Source organism: Ochotona curzoniae, unplaced genomic scaffold (assembly GCF_017591425.1).
Source record: "Ochotona curzoniae isolate NIBS_2020 unplaced genomic scaffold, NIBS_Ocur_1.0 contig_4064, whole genome shotgun sequence".
Lineage (NCBI taxonomy): Eukaryota > Metazoa > Chordata > Mammalia > Lagomorpha > Ochotonidae > Ochotona > Ochotona curzoniae.
This window is the reverse complement of record NW_024466107.1, coordinates 8,734,579-8,750,256: the sequence shown is the minus strand read 5'-3', so window position 1 is coordinate 8,750,256 and position 15,678 is coordinate 8,734,579. Positions and strand designations below refer to the sequence as shown.

The following is a 15,678-nucleotide window of genomic DNA, read 5'->3' as shown; positions in this document are numbered from 1 at the left end:
GATGTGTATGTGTGTGACTGTGAATTGAGTTGCAATGTAAAATATACTCTTGCTGTAGAATATAGTTCTTCTGCAATTGAAAACCCATGGTTTTCAGGATGAAGCACAGGTCATGCCGAGCTAGGCTCTTGCACCTACGGGTCTGCATGAGCCAGAGATGCTGAGCCACAGAGTCAAAGGCAGGGGTCGGGACAGGTGAGAGGCTGTGCCAAGCTGAGTCAGAGCAACCACTGGCATGGCTGGGAACAGGCCCGGTTGGAGAGCTAAGGGGACACCCTAGCTGTGTTGAGGTTCTCACCAAGGGGCGCGTGGCCTGGAATGGGAGCTGTGTTCTCATCAGGATACGGTTGTAGTCTCCCTTGGCACAAGTGTGGACTGGGACTGGATGCACCAAGCCAAGCTAGACTCCAACACTATCTGGTGTCCTGGAGGACCAGGGTGGATGTGGGACGGACTAGGCTAGGTCTCAACCCCTCCTGAGCCATGTGTGAGCTGTATGTGGGTATGGACGAGCCATGGCTGGGCTGAAACATCCAACAGCAAGAACTAGTTTGAGTTGAAGGCCAGTCAGGAAAAGCCACTGTCCCTGCTAGGACAGGAGGTGAACTGAGTAGTGCTGGCTCATGAACCCACTAGTATGTGCAAAATCTGGCAGTGGGAGAGGTTCTGGTGGAGGAGCCTGGGCAAACTCCTCTGGCAGGACACAGACCTGGCAGGTAAGTGCAAGAAACATGATAGGAGACAACTCAGAACAGGCCATGGAAAGTTTCTCATTGGCACACAATTGGCAGGGGTCAGGGATAGACCAGGCTCAATCAGTTCATGTCATTCACTACCAAATCCAAGCACCAAAACAAAGTGGGTCGAACCAGGTTCAGTCGTGACAAACACCAGTGCACATTATGGAATGCCAAGGTGAAGTTACCTGTACCGGATGTGACCACAGTGCCCAACCAGCACATGTGAGAACCAGGAAGGGAGGGGGCGGAACCAGCAGAGGGAATATAGGGGGGTTCCCTTGTTGGACAGCTACTCCCTCTGGAGAGCATGAGCTGGGATGGGGGCAGACCAGACTAAGCAGGGCTACAACACCTATGTGCCTCATGTGGACTGCTAGATCAGGGAAAAGCCAGGCTGGGCTGATTGTTCCTACTGGTACAAACAAAATTAGAGTGGGTGAGGGTTGTTTGGGCTTAGCCACAGTATCAGCTGGTAGAAGCTGGCACTAGGGGCTAGTTCTGTCAAGTTAAACCACAGAACCACCTGGAGAGTGCATAATCCATGAGTGGGAGAGGCCTGGGAGGGAAATAGTGGGCTCCTCCCTCTTGGGTTACCGCTCCCATGCGTGGTAAGACAGGGCCTGGGGTGGCTAGACAGAAAGGCACCCAACAACATCTGTGTGGGCTGGATAGTTGAGCTGGTTAGATGGAACTAGGCTTCAATGCCCATTGACATGTATGAGAGCTGAATGGGATGTGGGACAGACTGGACTAGTCTGCTGGCAAAGCAAGGTAGGAGGCAGGTCTGGTGGGGGTTAATGAGGGTCGCTCCAACTAGGCTGCAGCTCCCACCGGTTTATGTGAGGGCCAAGTGTGTGCTGGGCAGAACCAGGCTGGACTGCAACACCCATTGGTTCCTGTGGAAATCAGGACTGAAAATAGAACCAACCCAGCAATTGCAACTACCAGCTGATCAGGGCGATGGACTGAGCCGGGCCCTGTACTTGCTAGCACATACAAGAACCTGGTCTGGGATTATCTCAGACAAAGTCTCTTTGGGGATCTCCCCAATCGAACTGACGGACTCAGAACCCTAAACCATGAAATGACAGAGGACAGAATAAGTCAATCAACCACCTCAGCTATATGTTGGCAGTGAAAAACTGGGCAGAGACTCTATGATGGACTTTGTCAATCAGTGGATTCTTCAAAGACCTCATCGTGCTTGGAGTGGCAAGATTGGCAGCAACTCATAATTGTTGAACTATCAAAACCATTTGAGCCAGACCCTCGGAGCATGCCCTACATCGGAGACCTGGGGTGGGTGGGAGACTGGGTGGGGCTTCTCCCTTAATATCCCCCTTTACCTCAGATACATGAAGGAAACAATATGGAAATAATAGTCTTACCCACTTTCCTGTAGCCCTTGAACCTTTTTACCCTAATTAACTATGTAAAGATTGTCAAAAGTATAATAAAAAATGGAAAAAGTTTAAAAAAAATATCCATGATTTTGCAGAAGATCTGGATATGTATGTAAGTGATTGTGTTAAAAAAAAAAAGTGTTTGGTTCCAGCGTGGTAGCCTAGTGGCTAAAGTCCTCACCTTGCATACACTGGGATATTAGTGCCGGTTCATATCCTGGCTGCTCCACTTCCCTTCAAGCTCCCTGCTTGTGGCTCAGAAAAGCAGTAGAGGATGGCTCAAAATCTTGGGATCCTGCACCTGTGTAGAGACCTAGAGGAGGCTTCTGGCTCCTGGCTTAGGATCAGCTCAGTTCAGGCCATTGTAGCCACTTGGGGAGTGAATCAGCAGGTGGAAGATCTTCCTTTCTGTCTCTCCTTCTCTTTGTAAATCTGACTTTCCAATAAAAATAATTCTTTTTAAAAAAGTGTTCTACTTTAATAGTATACGATTTTGACAAAGGACAGAACAAATTGATCAACTACCCCAGCCAAGTGTTGACAGTGAAAATCTGAGCAAATGGAGACTCTAAGGTGGACTATGTCAGCCAGTAGGTTCTGGAGAGATTTCATCATGTTTGGAATGGCGAGACAGGCAGCAATTCAGAACAGTTGAACTATCAGAACCACTTTAGCAGTGCCCTCAGAGCAGGCTCCATGTCAGGGACCCTGGGATGGGTGGGAGGCTGGGTGGGGCTTCTCCCTTCCCCCAGATACAGGAAGGAAAAAGAGAATGTGGGAACAATGGTCTTACCCACTTTCCCGTAGCCCTTGACCCTTTGAGCCCTAATTAACTACATAAAGATCATCAAAATAAAATTATATATATGTATATGGGGGAAAAAAAGAATTGCCCTCCAGAGTCAAGTCCTAGTGAACAAAGAAAATTAAAGGACAGGCAAAGGATGGGTGGATGCTGAAGGTACACTTCTTGCTAGTCAAGCACAGCCCTTTCAATAAGTGATGCAAAGAATAAGGGTTAACCGGAAAGGAAGTCTTCCTACCAAAATGACTAGCACCTGTTCTCAATTGATTATCTGGGATATGGGAAGTAATATTAATGATAAGCAACAATTACAAGTGAAAAAACATACTCTAAGTATTTGAAATGAAACCAGGTAAAGATGTATGTATTCATTAATCTATAAATGCAATTTTTTTCCCCGTGAAAATTATTTTGCTGGTTGTTAGTCCTTTTGGATTAAGCCACATCCGTCATGTATGTTCCAAAATTTTCATGATTTATGTCAATAACACGAAAATTTCAGACAAGAAACTAAAATAAAAATCCTAGGACTTTGTGCTTACCAAAACACAAACAAACAAGCAAAAACCAAAAAAAGGACGGGCATAGGCAAAATCTTGAAGTCAGCAGCAGACTTGGAGGAAGGGAGATAATGGTCCGTAAGATCCCAGGGGAAGACACAATTCTTTGGACTTCTAAGAAATTGGGGGATAGAATCTGGTCATTGAGAGTTGCATCCTGTATTTAACTCTGGGTTTAGATGTACACTGAGTTGCATCACTTCACTTCTCTCACCCTCTTTTACCTACGTTTGTAAAACAGGTATAATGATGGTACGTTCTCCAAGGGTTGTTTTGAGTTCAACGGGTGAAAATTGTATGTACAGAGTTTATTTAGCATAACACACTGTACTTAGCAGACCTTCCACAAAGGCCCACAATCCGTCTTTATTCCATATATTCTTTTACGGTTTGGGAAGACAGAGCGATATGGATCTCCTATCTCGTGGCCCACAGCTAAGGCTGGGTCAGGTCAAAGCCACAAACCCTAAACAGATATCCACTGTGAGCAGGCAGCGACCCAACTTCTTAGCCATCACCTGCCGCCTCCCAATGCTGCACATTAGCAAGAAGCTGGAATCTGGAGTGGAGCAGGGACTTGGATCCAGGCACTCCATTATAGGATGTGAGTGTCCAAAGAGGTGTCTTAACCACCAGGCAAAATGCCCATGACCCCTCCCACTCCAATATCCCACTGTCATATAGTGGAAAGAACTGGGTGGCAATATTGGTTTCCTTTAGTTCATTTTTACTGAATTTTAAAATGAGTCTGGCAAGAGTAATGAGAGCAGCAGAATCACCCGGATGGTATGAAATAAGAGAGGAGAGCAGTGAAGCCTTAGGCAGTTAGACAAACAGGTGGAGCAGCCCACACAGGCCGAGCTTCTGTCTAGTGTTGAGCCTACAGCTGCCCCATCAGCTGTGGACGAGTAAAGTGGGTTGTGGACCAGGACAAGAACAACCTGGAAATTGCAATGGTGAAGGAGCTTCAGCGAAGATGACTGACCCTGCACAGAAGAGTTGCCAAATGCAGAAAAAGAACCTGCTGGAGCACATTTCTTTCTCCAGGCGGCCACAGCAAAGTGCCACAAGCGATGGCTTTCAACAACAGAAAATAAATCTCTGCCTTTGAGGCTAGACGTCTGCCATGGAGATACTGGGAGGGCAAGCTCACTCGGAAGGCTCTAGGGAGTCCACTCCAGCTTTCGGTGGCTGCTGGCCACTCCTTGGCATTCCTTGGCCAAGCTGCATCGTGCAGCCTCTGCCCTTGCCTCTTTGTGGACCAGTGTCTTCACATGGACTTACAAAGGCAACCACTGGATTCCAGGCCCACCCTCACCCAGGTGACCGGTGACCTCATAGTGATGCAACTCCAGATAATTCCATTTGAACAGACCCCGTTCCCTGTAAGGTCACATTCTGAGGTTGTGCGAGGATGTGAATTTTAGGCGAGAAACAGTGCTCAGCTTAATACATGGAGAAGCTGTAGTTTTAGATGTGTTCTCATGCCAATTAGGTGAGCTGGCTGCAGATCGGAGACAATGTGCCTGGCACCCTTCACCGTCCATCAAAGCATTTAAAAGGAATGACAACTACTTCTTCTTTCAAAATATGCATTTGTTTGGGGGCCTGCGTCATAATTCAACACGCACATCAACCTTCAAGTGCCAGCATGCCGTGTGGGTGATGGTTGTGTCCTGGCTGCTCCACTTCTGCTCCAGCTCCCAGCTTATGGCCTGGGAGGGCTGTTGAGGATGGCCTGGTCCTTGGGACCCTGTGCTTATGTGGGGGGACCCCCAGGTGTCTCCTCGCTCCTGGCTTCAGATCAACTCAGTTTCAGAGGTTGCAGCCATTTGGGGAGTAAACTAGCAAAATGGGAGATCTTTGTCTCTCTGTAAATCTTTCAAATAAGAATAAATCGTTAAAGATCTGGCGGCTGGGTGAGTTTGGGAGGAGTTCGGGCCTTGGGCGTGGGGGCCTCTGACGCTCCCTGCAGTGTGGCGACTGTGGGGGGTGCCCCTGCCAGGTCAGACTCAATGCTGGGGACTCACGCCAAAGACACTGCCACAAGGCAATGAGTGAGTCCTCAGCCTCCCCTAGGGCAGCCAGTACACCAAGTGGTGCCAGGCTTTGGTTGCTGGCCGCCTGGCAGGGCAAACTCTGGAGTTTTCAAGATACGTAGTTGCTGCCTGTGGTCACTCATGACTAAGACTAGTTTGAGTGTAGGTGCGAAGTGAATTTTCGGCTATTCTCAGTGACAGGGTCATGAAAGATTTAAGCATCAAGGGGACCAAGACCTGGTGGATTGGAGTGAAGTATCCAGAAGATAATATTAGAAAGACAGATGCAACAGCTCAATTATGAATACAGAGATGGGATATTAGTATAGAACATCACTGATTGCCACACACTAGCCCACACCAAAGCTATGGATGGGGGCCTCTTTGGCAGTGTTGGGTACCATTGCCCGACTGAGTGTTGGAGTTGTAGAGTGGTCACATTTGGTAGGATCAAGACACTATCCAGCATGCAAGAGAACTTGGGCTGGAGGTAGACTCTGTGGGGTTGTGTGGGCCCAACCCTTTGGAATACAAGTCCCCCGGGTTAGCTCACAAGATGGGGTTGCAATGGTCTAAGCTAGGTGTGACCATGTTACCTGCCATCACTCATGGGTAAAGGAACCCACAACAGTCAGGGTAGGTCAAGGCAGCAGCACCCAAATACGCATCTTTACACAGGATGTGGGGTGGGCCGGGCTGCCACTGGAAGGGGGCAGAATGGGCAGGGCTGAACAAACCTTAACTCACAAGAAACAACAGAAATCAGGTTGGAGCACAGCTCATGCCATGTAGGTCCTTGCATATACTGATCTGCGTGAGGCAGAGGCACTAAGCCACAGCATCCAAGGGGCCAGGACAAGTGAGGGGCTCTGTCAAGTGGAGACAGAACAACCACCGGCCTGCACCTGATCTAAGGCAGGGAAGAGGCCCGGTTGGGGAAATAACGGGACACCCTAGCTGGGTTGAGTTTCCCACCAAGGAGCGCATGGGCTGGAACTGAGGCTGCATTCTGATCAGGATACGATTGTAATCTCACTTGGCACAAGTGTGTACTGGGACTGGAAGCACCAAGCCAGGCCAGATTCCGACACCATCTGGTGTTCTGGAGGACCGGGGAAAGATGTGTGACAGACTAGGCTAGGTCTCAGCCCCTACTGAACCATGTGTGAGCTGTGTGGGGGTATGGAAGAGCCGTGGCTGGGTTGAAATATCCAACAACAAGAACCAGCTTGGGTCGAAGGCCAGTCAGGAAAAACCACTGTTCCTCTTAGGACAGGAGGTGAACTGAGTAGTGCTGGCTCATGGATCCACTGGTATGCGTAAAAACTGGCAGTGGGAGAGGTTCTGGTGGAGGAGCCTGGGCAACTTCTCTGGCAGGACACAGTCCCCTGCTTGCGGGCAAGTGCAAGAAGCACAATAGGGAACAACCCAGAACAGGCAATGGAAATTATCCCACTGGCATACACATGGCATGGGTTGGGGGCAGACCACACTGAACCTGTTCACATTACCTTCTGGTGAATCCAAGCACCAGAACAGAGTGTGGGTCGAGCCAGGTTCGGTTGCAACACATACCAGCACACAACAAGTAATGCCAAGGTGAGATGAGCCATACCAGATGTAGCGCATAAACAGCACATGTGACAATCAGGGAGGAGGCAAAGCCGGCAGGGGGACGTGGGCGCCCCTGCTGGATAACTGCTTCCATTGGAAAGCGTGAATTGGGATGGGGGAAGTTCAGACTAGGCAGGGCTATAGCACCTGTGGGCCTCACGGTGAGCTGACTGTTCTGAGTTGTGCAAGTAAAATTAGAGTGGGTTGAGGGGTATTTGGGCTTAGCCACAGCATTAGCTGGCAGAGGCTGGTCCTGGGAGCTAATTCTGTCAAGTCAAATGCCAGAACCACCTGGAGACTGCATAATCTGGGAGTGGGTGTGGCCTAGTAGGGAAATAGTGGGCACCTCCCTCAGGGTTACCACCCCCACTGGACAGCACGAAAACCAGGATAGGGGCAGGGGTGGCTAGACAGAAAGGCACCTGCCAGTAGGTGTATGGGCTGGATAATAGGTTGGTTGGGTTGAACTAGGCTTCAATGTCCATTGACGTGTGCGAGAGCTAAATGGGATGTGGGACAGACTGGACAAGCCTGTGGTACATACTGGCAAGCATGGGAACCATGGTAGGGGGCAGATCTGGTAGGGGTTCTGGGGAGTCGCCCCAACTAGGCTGCAGCTCCAACTGGTTTGCATGAAGACCGAGTATGAAATGGGTAGGATCGAGCTGGACTACAACACCCATTGGTTCACGAGGAAGACAGGGCTGGAAACCGAACGGACCCAGCAATCACAACAACTGGCATGTGCATAAGCTGATTGGTGTGACGAACGGTGTTGGAATCTGTACTAGCAAACTCACTCAAGAATCAGATCTGGGATCAACTCAGATGAAGTTTCTTTGGATATCTCTCCAACTGAACTGCTGATCTTGGAACCCCAACCATCAAGAGACTGTCAGCCAGTGGACTCTGAATAGGTTTCATTGCGGTTGGGACGGTGAGATTGGCAGCAATCCAGCACTGATGAACTATCAAAATTGTTTGAGCAGGACCCTTGGAGCGCACCTCATGTTGGGGATGGGTGGGAAGTTGGGTGGGGCTTTTCCCTTTGCTACTCCCCTAACCCCAGATACAGGGCAAAATGATTGTATTAGTGTGGAAACAATGATATTACCCACTTTCAAAAAAAAAAAAAAAGAAAAAAAAGAATAAATCTTTTAAAGTGTTTTTTTTTTGTTTGTTTTAAAGATAAAGAGAAAAAAGAGACAGTCTTCAACCCATTGAAGTAGCTCTTCAGTCTCAGCTACTCCACTTCCGCTACAGCCAATGCATCTGGGAGAGCAGCAGAAAGGGCTCAGGGGTTTGAGCCACTGTTGCTCACGTAGGACCTGGCTGGAGTCCCAGGCTCTTGGTTTGAGCTTGTCCTTGCCCCAAGCTGCTGTGAGCATTTGAAAGTGAAGCCGCAGATGGAAGATCTGTGTGTGTGTGTTGGTCTCTCTCCTCTCTTTGTCTCACTCTTTCAAACAGTATAGAGCTACCTCAAAACAGAAAGGGAACTTTGACATGCTCCAGCCTCCTGCATCCAGGTCTGTGTGCACACGGACTAAAGTCAGTATGCTGAAGTGTCGTTTGCACTCCTGTGTTGCTGCATCGCTGCGTTCCATGGATGGTAGCTAAGGTGTGGATTCACCAAGGTGCTCAACAGTGGATGAACTGGGTAAAAAAACGCGTAGATTGTGCTACACAGTAAAATACTACTGAGTTACGCAAAGGGAAAAACCATGTGAGTGGGTGAACTTGGAAGACATGATGTTCCATGAAATGGGCCTGCACTGAAAAACCAGCTCTTCAGGACCTCGGTCACGGTTGGAGTTCAAGAAGGCTGGTGTCCTGAAGCTGGAAGTAGAACAGGCTGAGGAGAGCAGGAAGGAGTTGAAATGGGATTCAGTTACAGTGAAATAAGAAAAAGATCTGGTGTCTCATGGCACGGCAGGATGACTATAGTTAGCAGTAATGTGTATTTCAAAATAGAAAAAAGAGTTTTTTAACATCATTGCAAAAATGATAAAGTAGCATCTGTGTCCATCAACCTGACTTGATTGCAACACAGTGTACGCATGCATCAGCCAGTTACATGGAACTCAAGAAACATGTACAATTATTACCTTGTTAATTAAAAATGCAACTGAGCTGTTGACAATGTGAAGGAGAGACTAGGGGTGAGAAAGGATTGGAGGAGAGCTAAGAGATAGAGATACTGTGGGAGAGCTGCCTGTAAACGCGCTTAACTATGCTTTTGGTAATGATAGAGTGTCCGGCCACGGTTTAAAATCCGGATTAGGGGGCCTACGCTGTGGCACAGCACGTTAGGCTGCCACTTGCAATTCTAGCATCCCATGTTGGAGTGCAGGTTTATAAGCCCCAGCAGCTTAGCTTGCAGAGCAGCTCTGTGTTACTGCTCCTGGGACAGCATAGGAAGATGGCCCTAGCTGGGTCTCTGCCACCCACGTGGGAGGCCTGAATGAAGTGCCAGACTCCGGGCTTCAACCCAGCCTGCTCCCAACATTGTGGCCTTTTGGGGAGTGAGTCAACAGACAGAAGATCTCTCTCAGTTTTTCTTTCTCTCTGTCACTTTTTCAAATAAATTTTGTTTGTTTTTGTAAGTCAGGATTAAAAGCGTTAATAAGATAAAGAGAAAGCTGGGCCTGGAGCCATGGGTCAATGGCTACATCCTCAGTTTATAAGCACCAATATCCCATATGGGCTGCTCCCTGCTCCACTTCCCAATCCAGCTCCCTGCTTGTGGCCTGGGAAAGCAGTACAGGATGGCCCAGAGCCTTGGGACCCTGCACCTGCATGGGAGACCTGAATGAGGCTCCTGGATCCCAGCTTCGGATCAGCTCAGCTCTGGCCATTGTGGCCATTTAGAGAGTGAACCAATGGGTGGAAAATTTTTCTCTCTGTGTCTCTCCTCTTTAATAAGAATAAATAAAATTTTTAAAAAATAATAAGATGATGAACAATTGGACCAAATGGGGGCAAAAATAGAAATGGAATCAGAAATGAGAACCATGTTTGGTAGTCTAACTTGGAGGCCGCTCGCTGCAAGGCCTTGAGACTAAGTAGAACTTTGCCCTGCTCTGGAAAGCCAGGGGAGGACAAAGCTAGGATCCAGGCTTGGGGCACTGGACGATGCCCACACACATAGGGCTGACACATCCAAGGGCAACACTCCAGGAGCAAGTGGACTTGAAGAATACTCGCATCATGTGTTGCCTCTAGCCGGGCTGGCTGACCCAGAAAAGTTCAGATTCTGAAACTGGATTAAGGGGATCCTGGATTAGTCCAGCCCCGTGACCTGGCAGAAGCTAATGAAGCAGCTCATTGTCCTGGGCCTCATGTTATCTCTGCAAATGATGTTTCAACCACAGTTCCCAGCACACACACAGGCATTGCTTTAGTTGGATGCCATTCTGAAGACAGAGCGCACATGCAAAAAGAAAAATGATTCATACTTAACAAATGTTTGCAAATGATCATCACTTTACATTATGAAATGCACCAAAATAGAAATATGGAAGGTTGAGATGAAGAGAAAATAGCTGTGTCTTTTTAACTTTATGCTCTTTGGTGCAAGAAAATTGCTATATGCCTGAATCAGTTTGCTAGAACAAAAAGCAAAAAGTACTTAAAACAGTCAAGCAGTCTGCGGTCTACAGCTATCCAAGCTCATGCTGGGCTCATGTTTCGGAGGGTACAAGCTGAAGCTAAAGGTGCTGGCAGGGCCATGGTTCCCCTGAGGCTTCTAAGCTGGAAGAACCCTTCTTTACCTCCTTTAGCTGCTGTAATCCTAGAAAGTCCTAGCTTGATTCTTCACAACATAAATGAATTCTTTGCCTGCCCTTCCTCGGGTGTCTGTCTTCTCTTGTGGGGACACTAGCAAGATGAGTTTAGATATAGGTCCACTATTAAGATGTAATCTCCTTGTAGCTCATGACACATCTGCATCACTGTTTTTGAACAAGGTCATTCATTGGTCCTAAGCGATGGGGGAGTGAGGATTTTTTTTTTTAAGCATTTAGTATTTTTTTTAAGGAGATTTATTTTTATTTGAAAGGCAGATTTACAGAGAGAAGGAGATACAGAGAAAAAGATCTGTCTGCCAGTTTATTCCCAAAGTGGCCACAGTGACCAGAGCTGAGCTGACCAGAGCAGAGCCAGGAGCTTCTTCCAGGTCGGCCACGCAGGTGCAGGGTCCCAAGGCTTTGGCCCATCCTCCACTGCTTTCCCAGGCCACAAGCAGGGAGCTGGATGGGAAGTGGAGCAGCTGGGACATGAACCAGTGCCTATATGAGGTGCCAGTGCTTATGGGTGGAAGATTAGACAATTGAGCTGTTGCCCCGGCAGGGGTGAGGATTTCAAATACCTATTTCTGGGACACCATTCAACCCCAAACAAACCAAATAATTTCCATTCCATTACCTCAAAAAAAGGGAAAAAAAAAAACCTGGGGAGGAAAAGCATGGGGGAGAGGGAATATTTTATAAACGATCAGTGTTTTCTCAGCAGTTCTTTTTTTTTTAAATTTTTTATTTATTTTTTTTATTAGTACTTTTTTTTTTTAATTTATTTTTTTTTTAATTTATTTTTTTTATTACATTGCATCATGAGACACAGTTTTACAGGCACTGGGATTCCCCCCTCCCCTCCCCAAAACCCGCTCCCCCCCCCCTATGGTGGATTCTTCCATCTTGTTTCATTACCACAGATCAAATTCAGTTGAGATTTTTTTTCCTTGCAAGCATCTACAAAACATAGAGTCCAGCATCTTATTGTGCAGATAAGTTCGACAGTTTCATGGGGAGACAGTCTCTGGTCTGAAGGTACAGCCGAAAGAGCATCATCCCAATCAATTGAAAGCCTCGACATTACATCAGTAACAATTTGTAACGTACCAGAATTAGTTGATATGATATTGTGTAACCAGCATTCAGCAGTTCTCATGTCTAAATTCATTTATTGATTTCAAAATATTGAAAGAAACCCGTGTCATGATAAGAAGGAGTCATTGCCTTTTCCTGTTGTGGAACAAGCATGTGAATCTGTTTTGGCTGTTAGTCTGGGTGGTGTCTAAGCCCTTTACTTCTCAGTTCCGGAGGCACTGGCAGATCCAGTGACAGGGCGTGGGGAGGGGGGACTTGTTTAGACCCTCAGTGTGACCTCGTGTGGTGGGAGGGGCACAAGGGCTCTTGTGGGGGGGGCCTCCTTTGTAAGGTGCTAATCCCATTCAGGACAGCCCTGCCTTGAGCAGGTGATCCAGTCACTTCCCAGAGGCCCTTGCTCCTCCGGGAGTTCAGAGAGGACTCAGCTGCAGCAGATGGATTTGGGATTGGGTGTGACACTCAAACCCCAGCAGCCAGCAAACATCACCCATTTATCTTCTGGAATGAACACTGGGACCCAGCACCCAGACAGGCACCCTCCTTTTGATGTGCATCTTGTTGCTTGCGCTGTAGGAAGTGCTGGTAACACTGCAGAGACAGTCCCGCCTGAAGTACTCCACATCTGGTGACAGACTCAGCCAAGATTGTAAACATCTGTCCATCTGGGGCCACCACTGTGGTATAGTGAGGAAAGCCCCTGTCTGCCAACAACCGGTATGTCATATGGGAGCTGCTTGATGACCTGGCAGCTCCACTTCTAATCCAGCTTCCTACAAAATATATGGGAAAGCACTGGAAGATGACCCAAGTGCCTGGGGCTGTGCATCCACATGGGAGACTTGGATGAAGCTCCTGGCTCCTGGCTTCAGCCTGGCCCAATGCTAGCTGCTACGGACACATCTAGGAAGCAAACTAGCAAATGGAAGATCTCTCTCATTGTCTTCACGTCTCTCTGTGTATTTCTGACATTCAAGTGAATAAATAAATCTTCAAAAAAGAAAGAAAAGGAAGGAAGGAAGAAAGGAGATAAGAAGAAGAAAAGAAAAGAAAGAAAGAAAGACCGACTGGCAGGAAGGAAGGAAGAAAGAAAGGAAGAGAGAGAGACCGGCATAATGGGTTGATGGCTGAATCCTCACCTTGCAAGTGCCAGGATCCCCAATGAGCATCAGTTCATGTTCCAGGCGCTCCACTTCCCATTGCATTCCCTCTTTATGGCCTGGGAAAGCAATGGAGGATGGCTCAAAGCCATGGGAGACCCAGAGGAAGCTTCCGGCTCCTGGCTTCGGATCGGCTCAGCTCTGGCTGTTGCAGCCATTCAGGGAGTGAACTACCAGATGGAAGATCTTTCTCTTTGTCTTTCCTCTCAGATCTGTATTTTCAATAAAAATAAAACAAATCTTTAAAATAAACAAGCCAACAAAAGAAGACCAAAACAAAGCAAAGAAGCCAGGAAACAGATCTGTCCATCTCTGGCTGACTCAGCTGTTATGTCTGCACAGCTGGGGTGGGGGACGGGGGGGGGGGGGGAAGCCCGGGTCTCCTGCTGGGAGCACACCTCGAGTCCTCCCTCTTCTCCGGCACTTCCTCCCTTTCTTTCCTGGCACAGATGGTGGAACCAGGGGCATACCCTAATTTCCACCCTGCAGAATGTGTCTGGGACTTTTCTTCCTAGAAACTCAACCTATAACGCCTTCATTTAGAAGGGAAAAAATAAAACAAGCTATACACATAGATATGGTTTGACCATATGCATACGACTTGCTTCTAAATACTTTCCCAAGGAAAAAAAAATCAGAAAACTCTTGCATATTACATATGGCTATTCTGGTGATGACCAGTTACTTTCAAGTTTTGTTTTCATAAAATGGGTCCCATCAGGCCAGCATTGTGGCCTGGAGGATACAACTGCCGCCTGCGACGCTAACGCCTCATAAAAGTGCTGGTTCAAGTCCCAGCTGCTCTACTTAAATCCAGCCCCCTGTTAATGTGTCTAGGAAAGCAGTGAAAGGTGGCCCAGGTCCTAGGACCCCTGTGCCCACATGGGCGACCAGGAAGAAGCTGTTGATTCCCAGCTTTGGTCTGGCACACTGCTGCCCATTGCTGCCCTCTGTGGGGTGGACGAGCAGGTGGAAGATCTCTGATTTTCCCCTCTCAGCACACTTGCTATAATTATTCTGACACATGAACTTGTAAAATGAGGATCAAGTGAGAATCCCAGTGTTAATAACATATAACAGAAAAAAGATATTTTTAATTATTATTTTTAATTAATTCTTATCTTTTTATGATACACTTGAAGTCTTTAAGTGAAGTTATTAAAATAATGTATTTTAGACACTAAAAGAAGAGAAAAAAGAAACTAGAAAAACATAAAACTTATAACTAAAAGGGAAGTTCACTGGTTGGCTTAGCGCTGGATTGAAAAGAAAACAATGGAACTTGAAGTTACATGGGGCGATAAGTCTTTATAGTGGACCACTCCGGAAAGCAGTCCTACTTACACGTCAAGTGTAGTTTCACTGGGAAATGCATGTTGCAGAGCAATGTCTAAAACTTTCTAAATTTTGTGAAAGACACCAATTCATAGATCCAAAATGGTTCAGTAACTTCTAATCATGATGGGCAGAAAGAAAACTTCTCCAAGCAAGGGACCAACTGCTGATACACGAAGGTAGAAGACCATCCCCAGGAGGCAGCCAAAAGAAAAACCCCCCGTGGCATGTTAGGTAGACCCAAGTGCACACACGCTGCTGTCAGCATGATGAAAAGGAAAAGTTGTACGCAAAACTGTAAAAGAAAATGACCTTCAATTTATGATTTTCTATCCAGTGGAATTCCATAGAATGAAGTTGTGGAGAGCGGAGCCACGCCTCAAAGATGGCACTTGCTGACCATTGCTTCGTGGCACAAAGGTGGTAAACAGATTTTGGGAAGTTACTGAGGATTGGGCCGAGCACGCAGGGAAACTACGTGACCTAAGTCATGATTGGTGTGCTTATCACATGATGTGAGGAACTGTGTATGGATTGGTTTGTGTAATGTAAAAAGGTCTGGGTGAAAAATAGTTAATGAGGAGATTCTCCCAGGCGCACTTCAAGGCTAGGCTAGAGCTAGAGCTATCACTTCAAGGCTATTGCTAGCTAGCACTAGGCTGCTTTTGCTTTACTGTAATAAATCTTACAAGTGCTGTAACTGCTTTCATTTTGCCACAACGCTTGAAGTCTTACCCAATAAACTTTTTTAAGACTCTTTACAGTATCGGGGTCTTGCTTGCGGGACGAGGGACCCCGATAGAAGTGGAAAGACATTTTAGGGTAAGCAAAGCTAACATAACTCCACTTACATGAACTTCCCAGGACAGACAAACTCACAGAGTCAAGTGGCAGAATCATGATTGCCAAAGACTGGGCTAGAGAAATGGATTTAGAATTTGTGGAGTTTTACGTGACATGAAAAAGATCCCGTAGATGGATAGTGGTGTCAGGGGCAAATACGTGAGGACGCATTTAAACCTACTCAAGTGCACACTTACAAACGGCTAACGGCAAATTTTACGTACATGTTACAATTTTAAGTACGTTTCTGTTCGTTTTAACAGTTCTTGTACACACACAGACATGACTGATGCACACAT

The 15,678-nt window shown here is 47.1% G+C and overlaps 1 long non-coding RNA gene across 1 annotated transcript; it reads left to right on the top strand.

The window, feature by feature from the left end:
• Positions 1-1,482: 1,482 nt before the first annotated feature.
• On the top strand, positions 1,483-14,987 carry LOC121159013. The gene is made up of 3 exons (XR_005884290.1): positions 1,483-1,493; positions 7,360-7,364; positions 14,894-14,987. It is a non-coding gene; the product is annotated as an uncharacterized LOC121159013 (long non-coding RNA).
• The last annotated feature ends 691 nt before the right edge of the window (positions 14,988-15,678 follow it).